Genomic DNA, 23770 nt, shown 5'->3' on the forward strand with positions numbered 1-23770 from the left:
TTGTAATTTAGTCACTGCCTTGTTCATAAGTAATTCTTTTGAAATAATGATTTTCACTATATTATATCTTGTGTTTATTTTCTTTGTTGTACCGTAGTCCTCGCTGTGCCATCTAAATGACCTTTGTAATTTATTTGATTTTTCTCTGTCAATGCCTGCATTTGTTTTTGTACTGTATTTATCTCTGACTTGTGCTTTTGCAGCATGTAATCCACTTTTTGACGAGTCCATATGCGTGTATGTGTCTACTGGAATAACATATTGAACTTGATTCTATATTAAAATTAAAACAACTGATCACAATATATTTGTAAAAGGTAACTGCACTATTTCATGTTTAAATTGGTAGGTAACCATTTTTATCGATCTACAATTATTATTCTAGAAAAATCACATTACAACCCAGAAGAGTAAAAAAAACCATGGAAGGCAATAATTTAAGGGGGAAATTGTCACAACACAGTGACACCGCTGTTCCATACAATGATAACAGTCCGGAAACCTGATGAACTTCCGGTTGTCCCCTCTCCCCTTCCCCTGCAAACGTCGCAAATCATAACACGTGATATACATATATAAATAGTGTACACAAACTCTTTGTATGAATTAGAGCTGCAAGTAAAGGTAAATCGTGACATTATAAATTTTTCTGTAAAAAAGGGGGAAAAATAAATCTTAGTTTTATATTATCTCATTTCTCTAAACGGAAATTCATTAGGATATGCTCTGAGCAATTGTATTATGTGATTTTCATGATAACTTTTCCAATAATGTACGCTTGTCAGACGTTTTTCCCAGCTGCACTACATGAATACTGCAAAAATGAAATGAAATGAAAAATCTGTTATTTTTTCAGACAAAGTTCTAACTATTGATTCGGTTGTAGCTTAATTTGTTGTGAAAGATATAATTATTGTAGTAATCGTGGGAAGACCTAGACCCACGGGCACCGGGGCGCCCTTACTGCGCCAGAGGGTCTAGGTAGAAGACCCTCACTGCGCCAGCACTTAAATCTACCCCCTAAAATCAGAACTGTACTGCGCCAGAGCGGGGTTTTCGTACCGGCTGTCATTGCATCCACGGCTGCGAAGCCCCGTGGATGGAAGATTTAATGAAAATTTAACCCGTGGGTTAGGTTTGGTTAGGTCTGGTTAGGTTAGGTTAGGTTATGTTAGGTTAGGTTAAGTTAGGTTAGGTTAGGTTAGGTTTGGACGGAAAGTCTTAACGCAGGGAGTAACCGAGGATTATAGGGGTCACTCTGAAATTCGGAGGTAGCGGTACACGGAGGTGGCGGGACGCGGAGATAGCGGGAGGTAACCAGAAGGCGCCCCCTCGCCTACCAGGACTAGTGCTGGCGCAGTAAGGGCGTTTGCTAGAGAGGGATTATTTAGTCCTGGCGCAGTAAGGGTCTACCCATGGGCACAGGTTTTGGAATAGTAACACCAATCCGGGGGGAGGTGGGGTCCGGGTTTTTTTTCGGGGGAGGACTTTTATCCGGGACCCCCCAGATATGTTTGGAAATGTGGTTTGTGGTATTTGAAAACGGTTTTGTTATTGACCATTATGTAATGTACTTTTGTAAATTTCGAATTGATAAAAGTTTTTTGAGAACATTCTAGCTATTATATTTGTATCTTAAATTTGTTAAGTCAGGGAGTGCAAGTACATCCCCTTGCAGCCCCTTGTGGGCGCCCATGCCTAGACCCAAGATGACAGCAACGTTTCGCTTTCTAACTGCTTAGGGAGCTTTGTAGGCTGAATGCCGTTTACTTTTTCATACTAGTAGCATATTTTTATCAGTCAACAAATGTAAAAAATGGAAAATCAGTTCACCTAATTACTCTCTTGTTCTACGCATTTTAAGTATAATACACGAAATAAAATGTGACGATTAACTAGCTCAACAGTTAGGATAGGATAATCTTTTTACATATCGCCCACTATTGCCAAAAACATGTTACCTTTTTTATGGTGACATAGAGTCAAAACTGCACTTTTGATTTCCCAAAACTAATTCAGAACGAACATTTGATTCAGTAAATTACAAATTAATTACGACGCTTTTACCAAAACAACTCGCCTTGACCTGCAAACCACAGCGGGAAAAGTGTGAGAACTTCAAAAAGGTTAACGCTCAGCGCGGGAAATACGGATAACGGAGCCATGTGACGAATGGGCGACCTTCTGTGTGCGGACAGACTATAGGAGGTGCATGTCACAGCGGACAGACTATAGTTACTTTCACGTCTCGACATCACCCGCGGTGTCTTGAGATGAATGTCTTTCTATCAAAGTAACGGATATCGTACGAGCCAGTTAACTGTTTGTTTAATAAGTTTGTAGTACTATTATAATAATAGAATGATGTGTATGTTCTGTAGAGCATTAGTTCCCAAACTTTACACTGAGAGATCGAGATCTTGACATTTCAATGGGTGTGTGCCAACTTGGGCTGGGAGTACTAAGGGGTTCTTTCAGTCATCTTTAGGGTTGGAGTTTTGACAGATACTTACAGTAGACCCTCTCCTCTTAAACCAACCTTGGATGAACAACCGCTAGTATTGACGAAAATACAGTTGGTTTTACCGACCCTCCCTGGAAATTTATAATTCCCGTTCCTATCCTCATGAAAAGTTGTGTCAGTAGAGGTGTATATTAGAAATCATACGGTAAAATAAAACTAATTACATTAATGGACTGTGTAACAAAACATATCCTTATGCAACAATATAACTTGCTAAAAGCTGATAATCTCTTCCAGTGGTTGGGTCATCTCTCCACAACGTTATCGAAATTCAATGTCGGTAGAGCTACGAATCATTCTGATTATCTATAAACCGTGGGTTAGAAATTTAAGTTAGATATAGAAACGCCATAGTCAGAAATGCTTTTAAGCAATGCTCAAACGGTATATGGAAATATAATATGTTTATTCCTAGTGCACGATTCCTCAAACTTTTGTCATACAATCAGCCAAAAATTTGTCATACGATTTGAAACCAAAAGTGCACTGATCACTTTGTCAATGAGGACAAGTTTTGATAAACCGAAACCCTGATTTACTAGAATCGAAGATGGAAATGCACTCACTAAACTGTCGACTATATTAACGAATATAAAAATTGTCAAATTGTTTGTTAGCAGGTTAATACTTTCTATTACGATAATGGTTCTAGAAGAACCGTGAATACGTATTTATAAGATTAACATTTCTAAACCGGTACTACAGGATAATAAAACCACCTTAGCACGATTTTGGCATCTAAAATCAACACATTCATCACAATTGAGAGATTTATAATATAAGGTCGTACATCTTATTCTTCTAATTTTTACGTGTAAATAACTGTCCTATTTAAAATATTATTTTACTAGTTTATGTAGCACGTACAAAGGATTCCTCTCGATATACTTTTTATTTATAGAAACCTCCCTTCACCGACAATATTCTAACTTGCACCAGACTTTGAACTTTTTTTGAATGTCCATAACTTTTATCTAAAAACGGTTCCATACTTACAACGCAATCAAAAATAAAGCGAAGTTTTTTCTCCTTTTATTTGTAAAATGAGTTCAACATACAACAACCAGTCCACCTTTTTCTACAACTACTGTATTTCATTCTGTGCTCGTATACAATACCAGTTTGAACTTGAACAGTCCTGTTGTATATTCCACAATGACGTCATCACTCGTCACCCTCTCCCTGTCAATGTTTATGTTAACCTCTGCAGGCATATGACGTCATGTCGTCCTAGATTGCTGATTGGTCGGTAGCTAGTGTTAACAGTTAACAGTCACCCTTAACCCCACCCTATGAGCACGTGCCATGAGGCTTTAACATTTTTAATCTCCTTTTATCATAAGGCCGTGAATGTAATTGCGCCAAAGAGTTTCTTAATTGCGCCAAGTCCAAGCCAGGTAGGAGTGAGTTGCCGGCAGAAGGAATGTCCTACACTTATCCTTCACTCATATTTGGGTTAAAATACGCACATAGTGGCGTCCCCATCCTAAGGGTGTTTGGTCAAAAGTTTTATTCACTTTCAAACTTACAACCATAATATATAATCGTTTTCGTGACAATCTTTAGCTACAGCTCATTAACCGTTCAATTTGCGCAAAAATACTAGGAATAAAAACATTTTAAAATAACTTTTTCTATCTAAATCATCTTCAAAAACTGTCTGTTTTGTAAGAAATATTGAAGTTTTGTCTTTTGGTATCTGTTAATTTTAAAAAATCTATTAATTCAGTAAATAGGTTTTTCAGCGCATTTCTTCAACCCTATGAAGGAAATATTGAAACAATACTACTGGAATTTGTTGAAGAAATATTCTACGATATAGTTCTAAACGAGTTTTGCAGTTTTAGGATTTAACTATGAAAATATCAACATATTTCCATTTCTACATAGATATATTTTGAAAACTTTGCCAAAACCCGTTATAGCCGCTTGGGCGGTCTTGCAATGGCGTAAGAAAGATGATCAATTACACTTGGTATTAATTGACCCCAATAGGGCTCAATAGAGACAGTGAAACGAAAAATATCGTTTTGTTTTTTAAGCTTGAACTTATCACAAGTTTTGATACTCATTTCATTCCAAAAACATAAAATAAAATATGCAGCTTAAGTTACCTGAGAAGGTGAAAAAAAACACGTAAATGGACAAAAGACAACAAAATATACAAATACTAAAAACGGTGATTTTTATAAATGCATAACAGGTGCCATTTTTTGTCAATAATATTGTCATAAGTTCTACATACTTTAGAGAGGTTATAGCTCCTGATGGTGAAAATGTGTATGACTAATCATTGTTGGGAAACAATTTGAGCAAAATAAACGTGATCGCCAACAATAAATTCTAAGAGGAGTAATTGGTCTTTGGATAAAGTATTACCCTTCTATGCAGTTGTCAAAGTATATTATCAATTATACATTGCAAAATATTAATTGTTTTACATTGTTTTGAAAAGTTTCATCATGGGTAACTGTAGCATAAACACAGATACTAAATCCATATTTTCAACCTATATTAAAATTGTAACTATTTTGCTAATGCTCGAATTCTTTACTGTTATTAATATTATAGAATAGACCTTTGATCAATACAGGCAAAAATTTTATAAATAATCTGAAAAATACAGACTGACAGATAAAAATTTTCTTTTCAAATACAAAACTGTATTTGAATTTGAACAGTTTTGTAATGAACTTGAACATAAAATATCCCTCCCGATCGTAGCCACCGTTAGAGACATTCCAAACAGGTTTGACTCCACAGACGCTCCGCCAGACAAGCTGAACTGATATGTCAGCATTGTATGCACAGTTACTGATAAGACGACCTCCAATACCGGTTATGTTATGAGGCATGGACATTCTTGTCAGCTGACCAAAGCCTAGGTCTGACTCGGTCTGGATAAGCTAATAGATCTAAAATGTTAGATTGTCGTAGTCCACTGATGGATGGGTAACTGTTGCAGTGCTCTATCAAAAGGTCACATGTTAAAATACAATGTTATGAAACTGTTATAATTAATTAAATAATTTTATCCCTTAATATTTCCCCTATAATTTTGCAATGTTTGTTAAATAAATAAAGAATTAAATCAAACCACAACTGTCGAATTTTGTGTAATGCTCGTCTAGCATGACGTCACGATAGAAGACGGCAATGACGTATTTTTGCCGTTTGTGATCAGCTGCTTGTTTTAATCTTTTTATGGAAAACAAAAATATAACCTTAATTACGTCATTGCCGTCTTCTATCGTGACGTCATGATTGACGAGCATTACGGCCTGTTTTATTTAGTGTGGCCTTGATTTTGTTCTTCTAACCATAGATATCATTGAGCAAAGACTGTCCTTAGAGTATCAATCGGTTCATGTTTTTTCTAAGCAAAGCTCGGTCCCTAGGTACTAAATAATGATTGACGTTAGTAACATTGTACAATGATTTTACGCGAATAAGTAGACAATGCTTTTTTTTAAAGCCCAACCCAAATTACAAGTACTGTACCGTGATACACGTTTTAACGACAAAACAGACACATTTGTTGGTATCCCTGGTCTATACTTCATTGCCAATCAGATGATAAACGACACATTTGTTGGTATCCCCGGTCTATACTTCATTGCCAATCAGCTGATAAACGACACATTGTTGGTATCCCTGGTCTAAACTTCATTGCCAATCAGCTGATAAACGACACATTGTTGGCATCCCTGGTCTATACTTCATTGCCAATCAGCTGATAAACGACACATTGTTGGCATCCCTGGTCTATACTTCATTGCCAATCAGCTGATAAACGACACATTGTTGGTATCCCTGGTCTATACTTCATTGCCAATCAGCTGATAAACGACACATTGTTGGCATCCCTGGTCTATACTTCATTGCCAATCAGCTGATAAACGACACATTGTTGGTATCCCTGGTCTATACTTCATTGCCAATCAGCTGATAAACGACACATTGTTGGCATCCCTGGTCTATACTTCATTGCCAATCAGCTGATAAACGACACATTGTTGGCATCCCTGGTCTATACTTCATTGCCAATCAGCTGATAAACGACACATTTGTTGGTATCCCTGGTCTATACTTCATTGCCAATCAGCTGATAAACGACACATTGTTGGTATCCCTGGTCTATACTTCATTGCCAATCAGCTGATAAACGACACATTTGTTGGTATCCCTGGTCTATACTTCATTGCCAATCAGCTGATAAATGACACATTTGTTGGTATCCCTGGTCTATACTTCATTGCCAATCAGCTGATAAACGACACATTTGTTGGTATCCCTGGTCTCTACTTCATTGCCAATCAGCTGATAAACGACACATTTGTTGGTATCCCTGGTCTCTACTTCATTGCCAATCAGCTGATAAACGACACATTTGTTGGTATCCCTGGTCTCTACTTCATTGTCAATCAGCTGATAAACGACACATTTGTTGGTATCCCTGGTCTATACTTCATTGCCAATCAGCTGATAAACGACACATTGTTGGTATCCCTGGTCTATACTTCATTGCCAATCAGCTGATAAACGACACATTGTTGGTATCCCTGGTCTATACTTCATTGCCAATCAGCTGATAAACGACACATTGTTGGTATCCCTGGTCTATACTTCATTGCCAATCAGCTGATAAACGACACATTGTTGGTATCCCTGGTCTATACTTCATTGCCAATCAGCTGATAAACGACACATTTGTTGGTATCCCTTGTCTATATTTCATTGCCAATCAGCTGATAAACGACACATTTGTTGGTATCCCTGGTCTATACTTCATTGCCAATCAGCTGATAAACGACACATTGTTGGCATCCCTGGTCTATACTTCATTGCTAATCAGCTGATAAACGACACATTGTTGGTATCCCTGGTCTATACTTCATTGCCAATCAGCTGATAAACGACACATTGTTGGTATCCCCGGTCTATACTTCATTGCCAATCAGCTGATAAACGACACATTGTTACAGTCATCTGTAAGGATTTAGTGTTATTGGTATTTTATAGTAAATTAGAATCAAAACAGCGCATTCCCATGCTCAAAGGGTATGTATTTTATAAGAATACAGTGAAAAAATCATTGGTTTAAAATAAGAACGTTTAGAACTTGTTTTTTGCTAAACAGTTTCTTACAGTACAGTACTTGTTTGTAATTTGGGTCTCGTTTTAAAAACAACCTCCGACTTGGAGTCACATAGCCTTACTATTTCAAACTGCGTAGTTAAGTTACAAATACGATAGATTGATAGATAGATAGATGTGTGTTTTAATTGAAAAGATCCAAGCAAAGCATAAATCTAAAACGTAACAAAACCCCTGTAAAATATTTTATTGAATATATATATCAAAATCAAAGCATTGATTAGGAATCTATTGATCTGATGGCGTTTAAGATGAGATGTACAAATTAATTAGTCTGCCACTTTCCGCCTAAGCCCCTAGCTCGACAACAATGGAATAATCACAACCCGCTTAGACTTCAACCAAGCGAGTAACTGCCAATTACCGATCAATTAATTGATTGTAATTATTTCGACACAATTACTACCTGATACAAGTAGCAATGTACTTATCTGAATTACCGGTACACTGGAAATGGAATCACATGTCCTGTATAGGTGGATCAGTACGAATACTTGCGTGTATATTTAATATTATCTTTCAACAATTGGTGATTAATCAGTAAATTGTATAATTTATTCATTCCTTTCGTCCCATTTTTACTATACGCAACCCAGAGTAAATTTTTTGTAAATATAAACAGCGAAGTAGTATTATCACAATCAACAAAATCACCAATTTCATATTTCTCGAACATTCATACATTCAATTAGTCAATAAAAATGTTATATAATTTCCTTTGCAGTAAAATAAAATCTGAAATTGCCGTTTAGAATCTAAATTTCTGAATTTGCTAAATTTTGACACTTAAAACTAAAGGTGGTCACATCCACAGATGAAATCTTTATTGCTTTAGCATCCTAAATTAACGGGTAAAGATCAAAATTAAACATAAAGCTAGGACGTTTTAAAAACATATAGAAAAGCAAATGTCACGTATATTTATATCGGTTCAAAGTTTTAATTAATTAGTTTAATTAATAATTTAATGTAATTTTATTTCAAAAAGCAATCGTTTTATATTTATTTTGTTATAACCACAGTAAATAGAATTTCGTTCCCTAATACCTCTTATCGTTTTTCATTTAAATGTTTTTTAATTTATTTAAATTTCACTTTCTCCAACAAAAAAGTGACAAGTAATATTTTATCACCACTCACCACCATTACTGCTTTACCCGGCGTCCCTTTGGTACTCAGACATAATACACAGCCTACATAACCCACCCTAACCCCTATGTGCACACGGTAGCGTAGCGACATGCGGGTACAATCAAGTACAAACACAACAGACCTATAGTTTCGCCAACTTGCACCATGCGTCACCAGGACACCAGCGACCAGCGCTGTCTACAATCTAGGTTAATGACTGGTTGTTTTGTTATGGCAGATTTATTAGCTGAAATTCATGCTTTCCAAACGCAACTCTAACATGTGCCTAAGCATTGTAGATACATTAGGTGTAGGTCCTACAGTTGAGAAATATAATTTCATGCCTTATACGTATTAGTACGTTTTTGACTAAAAATATTGCATTTGATAATATTTGCACTACAAATAGTTTTGAGCACATTGATCGTGAACTTTATTGGCGCTACATACGAAATTTCAGTACAATATCCTGTCATAACTTTGTAATAATAATTTATTCATTATCACCATATAATGGAAGTAGCCTACTTTAAATTTTAAATCAAAGAATTACAATAAATAATAAAATATTCCTATAATAAATAATAGCATATTCCTTTACAGTTCGTCGTTTTAAAATATTATTGAATCACAATATTACGCTTGGTTACCATGTATACAAGATGCTTAGATTCAGTAAAGAAAGGAAAATAAAAAAACAATATGTTTCCATCGTTCTGTAATAACGATTTTAAGAAGTAAATTCTTACAATCATCAATTGGTTACGATTTGGGTGTATAACACGTAATTTTTAACAATGAATATTTTAAACAAAATAGTATATTTCGTACCTAGGGCCGAAAATGAGGTTTTGCCGGCTCGAGATAGTTTTTAAGTTCGTTAAAACGATCGAGAGCTGCAAAACCATTTCGGTCCGTGGTACGAACGCTATTTTTCACCACACTATACCCTATTACCACTATTCACCACAATAATGATGCACACCTAGTCAGCACAACTACAACTTCAAGGTTATGTGAAGAACTAATTTGAGGAATCAGCAAAAGTAATAATAAATAGTTGCTAGGCAACGGTGACAATAAAACAATTCTATTGCAATGCTATGGATACTGATTGTGTATTTAATATGCATTCATGTTTTAAGTAAGTAAGCGGGCAGCTGATTTGCGGTCCTAGGGATGTAAATACCTGCTCGGTCCCCAAATAATGACGACAGCTGACATGGCCAGCAAAACGTAACTTTCCGCCACCAATGTATGTAAAACATCTAAAAACATCATAGTGTGGTGAAAAACAGTTTTACTTTCGCGCCAGTGACGTCATTTGTTTATGTTTCTGATCCAAACAGTACAGTCAATGAATACAACAGTTTCTGTTTAAATATCTGTAGTTTTAACCATACCGGTACCTACTCTAAATTTACAAAATAACAATAAAATCACAGGTTTTATCTAACTTACAACTCTTATTTTCGGAGATTTCAGTCCTTGATTCCTTCACGTTAATACTTAAAGATTAGTTTTACCACCAAAAATCTGTTCCACTAAGATAAAAAGTGAACCACGGCCGATAGTTAGAAGTAAATGTAGCACGGTCGTACCATAAAGATAAGAGCGGTGCGCGCCTGACGGTATACAAAGTTGACATTGTATACAGTAATGGCACGACTTTGCGAGCCTAAAACATTCTGTAGACCTCAGAAGCGACTTATGGAATGAAAACCGTTCAATGAAGCAAATTACCATAGACTAAAATATTTTCTGTGAAAGGACTTATAGAGCAATAGTTTACGGACTAGATTATAGTCTGTATGATGAAACCTGTCTCCTGAACCTCCTCTACCTGGGGACTGGCCAATGGCGGGTCGTGCCATCTAGTCCAAGTGCTATTTCGTCCAAGTGCAATCTCGTCCAAGTGATAAGTCGTCCAAATTCCTCGAACGAAGGGTGGTGAGCTAATCCCCTACTGCCAACTAGTGCTATCTTGTCCAAAGACTCATCCTATTGTTCGCCAGGCACGTCTACAAAAACTATTGAAACGTTTGCAGTAGCCTACTTTTGTAATTAGTATTTACCTCCAGTGCCGTTCTTTGATAATCGCATATTAAGTCAAACAGCTGTTGGATAATATAACTTAACAGTAAAAACGTTGTCAAACACTGAGTATATGGCAGAACTTGATAACCATAAAACAACCATAAAATACAGTGTGTGATATATTCCCCTCTAGAATGTTTTCACTCTAATGCAGCGAACTTACATAGCCAATTTTCACATTACTGTACTACATATTACTAAACAGGTTGGAAAACACAAACCAAGTCTGGCAATGCAAAAAGCGACATTTCAGCCTTGTCAAATTGTCTGCCTACTTAAATCTTACAAAGCTATATATCAAATATTTATATACTGTACAAAATTATATTATGTACGATATAGCCACTATTGCTTTGTCATAATGTTTTCAGTTTCTTGTTTCCACAGTTCAGTCCCTTTTGATTGAGTAAGAGACATTACTAGTACAACTTCAATATAACTACAGGAGTCATGTGCCCTAACCTATATGGAATTCCCTGGACTTGCAGGCCGGAGACTACCCGCTTTGCGTTCCTTATCCGTACCCCATGCCAAGTTAAAATTGGACGAGATCGCACCCATTAGTGTGTTTAATCAACTGTAAATATTCGCTGGACGAGATAGCACTGGACGAGATGGCACGATATCGGCCTATGGACCAGGTAATTCCCAGGTAGATGAAGGGTCAGGAGGCAGGTTTTATCATACAGACTATAGCTGAGAAAATAGTTTCATCACTATAGCCAAACGTGATTTTTTTCTACACGAGCTCAAAAATTACTGAATACTGTGGAATATAAATAATGTTCAAGTTCTTAAAAAAACTTAAAAATTAAATTAATCGTTAAATGTTAACGTTTTTAATGGAAAAAAACAGCTGTATTTTATTATTTAACCTGTTTTGTTAGTTTGAAAGGATTTAGATACAGCGCTTTGCTTTGGCTTGCTAACAAATAAGTCATTCAAGCTCAAACTACTCAAAACATTTAAAATTTTAATCATTCAAACGATATTTATAAGAGGGGTTTTATCACATTTTAGAATGTAACATTACAACAAATTAACGCAAACATTGGTTAGTCTATGGTAAATAATGATATGACGGTTTGTTATTAAACGGAACTATATTCTTCATCAAATTCAGTTTTGAAAGTGACAAATGTACAGCGAAAATCCTCAAGCTTATTTATTTTACCCTAGATATAAAAATAATTACTTAAGAACCACAAAGACAGTATTCAGTGTTAAAAACATATGTGGCTGCGGAAGAATGAAAAAAAAATACTAAACTTCTATTAAAGCTACAAATTCTAAATACAGAATAGACTATGGAAACAATACTGTAACAATAAACCCTATAGGTTATTAAAATTAGCTGTAAGACAGTATTGCTACTGACTGTACCATATCTTTATTTATAAATATTCGTTCGTTATCTATCACGAAGGACAGCAATATCGGCATTCAGATTTTATCTGCTATGACTCATCCTGTTTTGTTGAGTCAGTCAAAAGTATGACGCCACAACTACCGTTTGCTTTACAATTGACAATATCACAATTAATAAACTATTTTAAGCCACCACTGCACATCTAGCTTAATATATACCGAATTTTTAAAACAAACAACAGGTGTGTAAAATAAAATACGACTTGTGGCTGTGACGCAGACCACATACACACTTAGTATAAATATAAATACGTATAATAAACTACACTGGCTGAATAAATAAATATAAACACCATGTTTCGATTGGTCAACACGGTAAACTAATTAAACATACTTTTTGAGACTTTGACAAATATTTGGGGGGAAAATTACATAACCCTAACCAACTTTTGAACTTAGTATTTTTTATATCCTTGTCCTCTAGCATTTGTATTCAACATTTTTTCATTATTTTGTTTTCATTTATTTAATTGTTTCTTTGGTCAATGGTATAACAGGCGAGTACCATCTGTGGATGTAGTATGTACAATCACTTAAGTTTTTGTATTTTGTATCCAGGATGTTTAAAAAGATTTATAGTTAAAACCATTAATTAAATTACTTTTATTCTCCCATAATTTTTAAAACACTATATTATGTTTAGGATGGTATTGGCTGAGCTAAATCATTAAGGTGTTAAACTTAGTACTTTAAACAATTCCGCTCACACATTCGATATAAAATTAAATTCTAACGGAAAGTGAAAAATTCAAAACCGATCGGAACGCTGTTTGCAGCATGTATGCGGCTCGATCGTTGAGCAGCAAACAGCTGATCTGCAAACAGCTGATTGCCAACAATCAACATTGCAGCTGCATCAGCTGTTGAGTTATCCAGTTAACACAAGTGAAATACTCGGCTTGATTCAGATGTGTTGACGTCACTAGCCATTACAGTTTCTATTTGAACAAGTTGAATAAATAATGAGCACATGAAAGGTTTCTGACGCAACTACGTTTTAACAGTTAAACATTTCTATCGAGGTTTATAAAATGGCTCTACAGTTTAAAGTCACTTATTAGTCCACGAGTCAAGAAATATGTTTGTTCTAGTAGCCTAAATAAAAATATCATGGTAAAACTGTAATAGGTTACATGTTAAAAAATACCCAAAAAATAAAGAGGTTGATTAATTAGATACATTTAGTTAGGTAATTAACAATTTTTTTGAGCTATGTAAAAAACCTTAAAATTTATTACCGAGTAATATAAAATGTCTCGGTGCTATGTCTTTCGAGAAAACTATCATCCTTGCTACGTGGCTTACGTTGTTTTATAAAGCTAAAAAAAATTTGGGAACTTCAAAAAAATTTTAATTTTATCTACACAATAATAAAGTTTTGAGTATATTACTGTACTTGACGTAGCTATACACTGCATTCTGTTCAGGTAATACACTATTTGGCTTGATTGTATTTCTTTCAACTAACAGCAAATAAATTTATCAGTTAATCTGTAATGCTATAAAAATCCAAACAATTTTTTAGTAGCCATTACTTAAATATCTTATTTATTTTTCCTTTGAACTAAATAGTGTGCATAAATCGAAGCTTTCAAGGTGTGCTAAATCAAATGCTTATCGAAACATAATGGCATCATTGCTATTCGTTATTTAACCTTTTTTTACACAAAACTTTCATAAAAAAAATACTATCTTAATGCTTTGGTCAAATTGCAATAACTACAAGTTATACTGTTATTTTGCCTTGTGCAGTTTAATTTTCGAAAGTAAAAAAATTGCATTGGCAAATGCTCGAGTGGTTCGACGATTCGGATTGAAATGACCGATAAGAGCTCGATCGGTTCTGGAATGTTATATGTCGGACAACGATGCTAGAATCGAATCTGTGATTGGATTCGGCAATTCATTTGAATCCGGTGATTGAGAATTATCGAAACCGGTCCGCTAAAACAGTTAAATGACTCTGATTCGGTCCAACATTGCGATAAAATATGTATGGGTGACAATTATTTTTATAGTTTTATAGTTTTAGTTAGTCATCACGAAGATTGTGAGCAAATATCTTGATGCACAGCTCTAAGGAGATTGTAGAAACATGTATAGGGAAAATTGGGGACGTGTTCAATGACGCTTTTTTCGTGAAGTTTACAAAATATAATAGGGCCTGTCACATTTGCATGGATAATCCTTCTACTAAATAAATAATTATTACCGGCAAGTAAAAGTTTTCAAAACTCAATCAAAATTCAGGTTACTACTAAGTAAAATTTCGTTAAAACTGTTTTGGGTTTTTCTATTACCCCTCCTTAAGCTAAAGAAGTATTCATTGACTCAAGATAAACCCATACTAAGTAGAACATATTCCAGTTATGCATGCCATTTGCTAAATAAAAATACAGTATCCTGAATCGGAAAAGTGTGTAGTTGTGTAGGTTAGATTATATTTTTAGTTAAACATGATAACGGTTTGCTTAACAATTATACTAGAAATGTTGTCAACAAGTAAAAAAAAAACATACCCACACATAAACCAAGTAACCAAACAAATATTAATAAAAAAAGTTTAGTTCAATAACCTAAACTGATAACATGTCATGTTAAAACATGCTTCAAAAACTAACAAAACAACGTAAAACAATTCTTCCAAATTTGTCATATTTAACAAACATAAACGAGTCAATAAAATTAAGTAATGCAAAACTAATAATGTTAAATCAACTCAAATAATATAAAAATGCGCTCACCGTTATAAAAGAGTTAATTAGGTATCCGAAAATCACACTGTCCGCTAACCAAACCGCGCACCAACTGAACGTTCAGGCAGCAACCAGGCGTTCCCCCACCAACAATGGATCAGCTGGTGGAAACAGGTCCACCTCGCAGACGTTCCTCGTACCCAGAGGTACATGGTGTAGGGTAGGTTTACCTTGTAGACTTTCCTCAATACACAATACATTTAACGTGTGAACTTTGAAGTATGTAGATTAGGTTTACCACGCAGACTACCCTCCATGGTATTACCATAGCCTTCATTATTCTATCTGGTGTTTTATCTTAAGGAAAATTATGTAAGTTAGTTTCACCAAAAGACTATCCTACGTTGTCCTAGTTCCATTCCCTAGATGTATCTACTACCCAAAGGGACAATTTATTGTGTGGGTACATTAGAATTCCTCATTTTACTTCAACTTATTTCGTGAGGTACCGACCCAGTTTAGGCTGTTATACGAAGCAGGTGTCAGCCATTAATACGAAAGTTATTTTGACTTAGCAATGAAAACGAACAAATAAGGTGTTGAGGTTACGTATAACTACCAAAACGACATTTTGACGTTTCACCTAACTCATAATGCAAAGACTAATGAAAAAATATCATTAAAATACTACTATTATTATTTAACAAAGTATGGTTACATTTCAAACCATAGTTGAATAATATATTGTTTTATTTTTTTCTTTCATTCCCATTGTTTTTGTGTTGACTCTCTTGTTGTATGGCTGAGAGAAATCGCACTCCTTTTGATATTTCTGAGGGTGATATTGAATATGGTGTCGGGGGGTTTGCCCTTCTGTTTATCTCGGAGTATTCTAGCATTATTTTTATTTGTTTAATTACTATTATTATATTTTTTGGTTCAGATTTTGATGCTATTTTCTTTTCTATTAAATTAGTTTTATTGTGTTTTTTATTTATTTGAGTTCGGGGGACATTACCCCGGTTCCGATATAAAAAATTAATAATGGGTATACCTGATTCGTGTTGCAAACAGTTGTGCACATAAAGATCAGAAAACCAAACTAATACAAATCTATTATTGTGAAGTTTGGAGAATTTTGAAACTATACAAACAGCTGTTACCCACGGGCTTCACCCCTTTGACTTCAGAGGTATTAATTAAACTATCGATTGGTTGAGTTAACCTGAAATTAACAAAATATAGTAAAATTAACAAATAATCACACCTGATTTTAAGGTAATAAATTGAAATAATAACAAACAAATAAGTACAGCTGAGGTATTTTTAACATTAGGTATATGGAAAGTTCCCTTTAGAACAAAATTACGACCTTAAAGGGCAATTTATGAAATAATGGATAGTTTTGCGCAAGGTTTCTCGTTATGACGAACATTTTAAGTATATGGTTTATGGAGGTGTGACTTGTAGTTTTCTCAAAAGTTCATGGGTACTTTTGGCTTTATATATAGATTGCAATAAACACAAAAACACCTGTTGTTAGGTTGATCGGCAATGGAAGGAAGTTAAATAGATCACACAACAGCTGTGCTATTCTAGTACAATGTTCAGTAACCCGAAGAAGGCAGCAGGTGGATCAAGTTTCTACAAAAGTAGGTCCAAGGGTATTCCGTATACGGTGTTATCAATAGTTAGGTAATGTGCAATTGTTTTTGTATGAACTCTGGCACCTATTGATTATCACAAATAAACAATAGGTATTTAACCTAAACAGGTGATATATAAGATAGAAACAGTCATTATAAGTTCTATGATACTGATCTTACATAGTTTTTGTAGATTCACTAACCAAAGCCCAACAAGGTCATTGTTTGTAGTCAGTGGATTTTTATCTCAGTAATGAATAAAATGTCTCGTGTTTTATCCAATAAGTATTGTTTACATGAGCAAATTTTGTGACTACGACGTTCCCGTGGCTGCCACGAACAGAGATTAAGGATATATTAGAGAATCGGGCACCGATAGAAAATTTAGGTTGTTAGACGTTTTCCTATTTAACGTCCCGATAATAGTAGGAAGTCATTCTCACTCAATTTCCTAATTGTATAACTTACCGGGTAGCCGAGTGGTTGTAATGCTCACTCAAATCTGAAGATTGCTGGGATTCCGAGCAAAATCATAACTGGATATGCCAGTTGCCATTGGCCTATCAGTAATCTAACAAAATGACCTACGTTAGATAGTAACAATACCAACTCGTACAAATTCTGGGTCGCCGGAAGACTGCCCCCCGGAAAACTACCCCCCCCCCAAGCAGGTTCCTACGTCATATTGACGTCAGAGACCGGGGGGGGCAGTTTTCCAGTCACGGACACTCAAATTTAGTTGTCAAACAGTTCTAATCTAACCTAACCTAACCAACCAAACTTGCTGTAACATTTCGAAAATCTGTTTTATATTCACCACATGCCTTTTCTATTATCCAACGGAATTACTCGAATTAAAATTAAAATTACATAGCATGATTTATCTAGGGGGGGGTAGTATTCCAGTCGCGGACACGGCTTCCATATTGGTTAGTTAGCAGATTTTGTGACGTCACGTTGCACCTGGGGGGTAGTTTTCCGGGGGATAGTATTCCGCATCCCCCAAATTCTATGACGTAAATATACAAAGAAAACTAAAATCTCCTATTGAACCATTCCTTATGGTAAAGGTCTATGTATTGAAAACCACCAATACACGACGAATCCCTTAGTATTTACCAACATAACATCGATCAAAGTAATATTTGACACTGAAGATTGATTTAAATCAAAGTGTTACCAGAAACATACAACACAAAATGAAGATTGCGTAACTCTTCCAGAGCTAACTTACTAATTAACTTCCTGTGATTCATCGTCCGAGAGAAAGTCGCCGGTAAAAACCGTGTCCAACAAGGGAATGTCCGGTAAAAACTGAACACGAACGTCCTTGCCTTGTTAAAGCAATGACCACAGATGGCGGGCAGTCGAGCTGTCTGCAAGGTGACATGTACGCTATGGCAGTGGCGGAGTGATATGTTGAACTAGATCCATCCTGGGTCTGAAAGTTACTACTGGAATCTCTTATATTAATACGTAAGGGCTGTTTTTTGTGAACAAAACTCCTCCGTTATTTCTGGACTGATTTTAACGTTTGAGATGTCAAATCATTCGTCTCAATTCGTAGTTTTGCATTAAGGTTTTAGAATTTAAAAACTCTTGCCCTTAAGGGCACGAGACACTCTTAAAGGTCGCATTTTCCCCATTAGAATTACATTGAAAACAAATTTAAAAACAAAAACAGCTGTATATAAAAAGAAACTCACCAGCTTTTTGGGAGTAAATATTGATGTTTGTAATATTTAGGAGGTTATAGGCAAATCTAAACAGTCAATCAGTTTTGTTGGAAGAACAGAAAATTCCTAGAGTTTAAGGAGCAATATTGAAAACAGGAGGAGGAGACAAAAAAAAAATGTTAAGTATTGAAAAATGTTTCAGCTATCCTCTCTCATTGATTATTTGTTTCTCCTCGCTCTTAGCCCTTGTATATGGGCTATTTAGTCATAATGAGAATTTCACAACTTGTAATATTATAATCTGTAAAATTGGTGTTAAATCCGTTGGCAAAAAAATAAAATAAAATGATTGAGCGAGTGTTGCAAAGACACTTACCCGGGCTTGTGATGAACCATTTTTTGTCATGCTGTACGGTTATTTACGCTAAGTTACTATTTAGAAACTATAATTTTATATTCATCAACATTAAAAAAAATAGTACTTCAGCCAAAGTGTCGTAACATATCATTTTAGTACACGTTGAACCATCTAAAAAACATACATAAACTCTCCAAAAAACATTTTTCACCAAGTAATGTTTTAGAAATCTAAGTATACGTATATTTTAAGTTCATTTACTAATGTACATTCCTATATTTATATCTAGAGTTAGTGAATTTTCCTATAGCTAAATCTTTATTTTTCCAACAAACGAATTTAAAGATACATGGGGTGGGAGTCTTTTAATTTGTAGTAGTAAAAAAGACAAAATTTTGTTTTTATGAAGGATTTTTCAAAGACTTTTTTTCTTCAGGAGCAAAGTTAGTTGCATTTTAGAGAATTGACCAATAAAAACTTCTAATTTAAGTCCAGTCAAACTACCAAAACCATGTACTGTATGAACGCAGTTTATCAGTAAGCCTACACACAGACAGTTTTTATGACTTCGCTTACTATTTATATTTCACTTACTCTGTTCTGTACAGAGCAAACTGTGCTGCAACATACACTTGATCAAACAATGTAACATACCCCGTCTCTCGTAGCAGTTGATCAAATATCATTCTATGAGTCATTTCTTTTAACTAAATGGGCTACTTTTTGTGTTCTTGTAAAACTACATTTTGTAATAACTTGTTTGTGATGAACATTTTGTAATAGTTTGTTGTCTTATATTATTTGTTTTTCTGATGCAGTCTTAATTTGTTCTTAGCTTCTTCATGTTTTAAGAGTGGTTTGTTATAAATACATTTGAGTGTAGGTAGCCAAATCAAAGCAAGGTTTGTATTTAGTCTTCTGATGCGTCCAAAACCAGTTGTGCAAACAATTTCAACCCCTAATAATTCAAATTATACTTGTTTTTTATATTGTTTACATTATGTTGTATATGCCCTAACTACTAAACTCGAGTATGATTATTAGTTTTAATGTTTGTTTAGGTTGAGTTCACATGGAACAAATTTAAGGATTTGAGTAGAACAATACCAAATTATATCTGCGTAATTAAACCACACAATTGACTATAAGTCAAAATTATTTGACACAAAAAACTACTGATGTATGATAAATCTTAATATGGTCTCTGTAATCTTATATAATTTTATATGACTTGTAAATCGTAATTTTTGGACTGGCCTTTAAATTAAATATTAAATACATCGTTGCTAAGGCCCCAAAAAGTGTAACTTTTCCACCTCATAATCGCAATGAAAATAGTTTTGTTGTTCCCCATTTATCTATTCTCCATATATCATTTCCAAATTCTTTGTTTGAATTATAATTTGTTTAACTGTTTGAATACCAAAATAATATGAACATTTTACAACTAAATCAATGACATTTAAACACCATTCTTTGGCCAACATTATATAACGCAAGTGGTACCAACTGTAAAACTAACATTTTATAAGCATTATTTATATTTTTCTAGAGTGTTTTATTGTTGCAAGATAGTAGTTATACTCTTGTGCCTTCGTACAGTACCGTAGACTTCTATTGCCTGTGGTTGCACTATTACGACTTGTACTGACGACAGAGTGCCTGTTACACGAGCGAATATTTCCCGCAGAACTCTCCTACAACGTCTACAGTATGTTCCAACTATCTCGTCATTTTGGCTTGATTTTACATAGCCTATAATTATTCAATAAAAACACACAGGAATTAGTGATGTGTAGCTCAAGTTAAGTAAATATGGAATACAGGTACTACTGTTAGAATGATTTTGTACAGAATAACTTGCGTATTTTTTACTAAATTTGAAACAAAGTGTAACACAAAAAATACAGCGTACCAGTGTCAAGTAGAAAAAACTACAACCTTGTATATAAATCAAATATCCCTTCAAACACTGTATTCAATGTGGCAAGCCTTTAGGCAATATCATTCATACAAGTATGTAGCCTATTGTAGATCAATATTTTTTTAAACAATACTCATTGCCACTCCATAATTTGAACACTCTATTCCACACCTACATAAATTATCTGTCTGTTACCATTAAGCCTTCCAATAAACAAACACATACCAAAGGACAGATTCAATTGCAAGCGAGATCGTTTCTGGGCGCAAATGTCATTTGTCTTTAGGATATCAATTAATGATGTTATCTAACAAAAGGCCGACGTTAGTAACAAGACCAGGGTTTGACGGTATCCTTTTAAAACGAAAAAATTCCATTGGCGTAGCAACACAAACCAAATCCGATACAAACTAAACACTAACAAGATTTAGTAAATTGCTAGTTCACTGTTTCCAAGGAAGTTCAACTCACTTTTGCATTTGAGTCAGTTATGGAAGATTAATGAAACCTTTAGGGTGATACAGCCTTATGGATTTAATTTATTTCAGGATTATGGTCCTTTTTAAAATAATACGTTTACATATTGTTGATTTACTAATTGGGACTAGTGTAGTAGATTTGTTTAAATGTTCTAAACAACAAAAACCTACGATTCGTGTAAGTTTTTTAATAAACAGATGTGGCTGAAAGTTTCGTATTTTCAACGTGTTAAACTTGATTCGAATTCAGACATGCAAGCTAGAACAACTCACGACTGATAAGCAAACTCATGTTCAAACAAGACTAAAGCCCACTCAACACTTCTCAGGGTAAAATTACTTTCAGTAAATTCCTCCTCGGTTCCTGGAATAACTAAGTCGAGTCGTCAGTGACACATCAGCGCTATTTGATATTTGATAAAAGTTATATTTTTACAGGTAGAAAACGTAATTATATTTTGTGTGCTTACGCCATTGGCAATTTTTACGTTTATTTGAAGAAATCTAAACACTTATCTTGTTACTTTCTACCATCCGTCTTTTCTAATAATAGTAACTTCTGGGTACAGACCGATTCCAGTAGGACTCGAACCAGGAAACTTCAGATTTGAAGGCGAGCACTGTATCCACTCGGCTAGGATGACAGTTAGGTATTTTCAATTCGTATACATGGCAATTCAAGTGTATTTTTTATAGTTAACACTGGTAGTGTTAATATTAAAATAATATTACATTTGCTGCAAGAAATATATTTAAAACTCAACTACCGACGGGATCTTTTAAAACGAAATTGCAATAAATTATGTAAGAGGCTTGAAATGACCCAAGTGCAAGGCTAATACGATTGCAGCTTAGGTAGGAATGTACCATCAGTTTAATTTGAATTTTTCATCCCAGATAATATCATTTTCAAATGTAACTTCAGCGTTGGGGAACAAGTTAAAAATGCGTGTATTTAGGAAGTGTTGTAGGACGTAAATAATATAATTTAAATTAGTTGAACAGTATAATTTAAAATTACATGTATTCAGATTTAGATGCCACTGACTTTGGATTGATCGTGTTAATATACAGGGTGAATTTTAAATGAGTTCCCCCCCCCTACTTTTTTCTACATTTATTAAGATTTCAACTTCGGACCACGTCAGATCATTGTAGTGTAGTAAGTACTTCATTTTGAATGAATAAAATTTTTGGCCGCCATCTTGGATCCACCATCTTGGATACAAATTTTTTTCAAATGTAAAGGTAGGGTTGTGACCCATTGTTTCAAACTAGAATTTTACGCTGATTACAATGCCGTAATTAGTTTAAAAAAAAATCTTGATCCGTTCTTTTCTATATCCGGACTTTTTATAACTTTATTTTTAGCCCATTTTAACATTGTGCATTTACAAACTAAGACCATAATCTCAAAATAGTGCTAGATAAAGATAAGTATACACCACCATTCATTGTCGACCTATTATCACTTGGTTATGACGGATGTATTTTTTTGGCCGCCATCTTGGATCTGCCATTTTGAAATGTGATAAATTAATTTAAATATGAAGGTGGTGTTGTGACCCATCATTTCAGACCACCTTTTTATGCTGAATTTAATGCCGCAATCCGTTTTGCATTTTCATATTTTTCTTTTTGAAATATTGGAAATTTAAGTCAGATAATTTTAATATTTCATCAAGAAAGCCTGAGAAACAAAAACGGATTGCGGCATTGAGTTTAGCATAAAAAAGTAGTTCAAAATGATGGGTCACAACACCACCTTCATATTTAAATTAATTTATCACATCTCAAAATGGCAGATCCAAGATGGCGGCCGAAAAAAATGAATCTTTCATATCCAAGTGATAATAGGTCGACAATGAATGGTGGTGTATACTTATCTTTATCTAGCACTATTTTGAGATTATGGTCTTAGTTTGTAAAAGCACAATGTTAAAATGGGCTAAAAATAAAGTTATAAAAAGTCCTCATAACTTTAGAACGGATCAAGATTTTTTAAACTAATTGCGGCAGTGTAATCAGCGTAAAATTCTAGTTTGAAACAATGGGTCACAACCCTACCTTTACATTTGAAAAAAAAATTTGTATCCAATATGGCGGATCCAAGATGGCGGCAAAAATGTTTATCCAGTCAAAATGAAGTACTTACTACACTACAATGATCTGACGTGGTCCGAAGTTGATATCTTAAGAAATGTAGAAAAAAGTAGGGGGGGGGGACTCATTTAAAATTCACCCTGTATATTTGTGTATTATACAATGACTGTGCTCGTAATGTACACACAATTTTTCCTATAATTGACTTAAAATAACACACAAATTAACTTTTTAGATTAATAATGTCATTTAGGTTATGTTTGCTCTTTTAAGGTTACGTTATTCGCTTACCGAATGTTAACTAACGTACCGGATCCGAGACTGTGGTTGGTGTAGAAACGACAAATTAACTGTGCAATCAGCTGATTTAGCGAGCGAGAATTATTTATTTTGCATACTGTTTACAGGTATTGCTGTGATAATTTCCATGAAGTGGTAGGGAAAATAAATTAAATAACTAAGAGTCTCAACAAAAACTACAAAACTGCCTAGACTATTCGAAGTTGTGTTATTTCCACACACTACACAAATGCTCTAACATAACGGCACCC

General features: G+C 34.5%; 1 protein-coding gene across 2 annotated transcripts in view; it reads right to left on the bottom strand.

The window, feature by feature from the left end:
• LOC128992329 (TLD domain-containing protein 2-like) overlaps positions 1-23770 on the bottom strand; it is a 419200-nt gene that overhangs the window by 355043 nt on the left and 40387 nt on the right. Inside the window, exon 1 of one of the 2 annotated variants that reach the window (XM_054415846.1) lies at positions 15082-15176. The exons of the other annotated variant lie outside the window; for it this stretch is intronic. The gene's annotated coding sequence lies outside the window, so the exon portion shown is untranslated. Of the gene's footprint in view, positions 1-15081; positions 15177-23770 lie in introns of those variants that run through there. 2 annotated transcript variants of the gene reach the window in all.

The sequence above is a fragment of the Macrosteles quadrilineatus genome, unplaced genomic scaffold (assembly GCF_028750875.1).
Source record: "Macrosteles quadrilineatus isolate MER2022 unplaced genomic scaffold, UCM_ALF_1.0 Scaffold_4__1_contigs__length_99947679, whole genome shotgun sequence".
NCBI lineage: Eukaryota > Metazoa > Arthropoda > Insecta > Hemiptera > Cicadellidae > Macrosteles > Macrosteles quadrilineatus.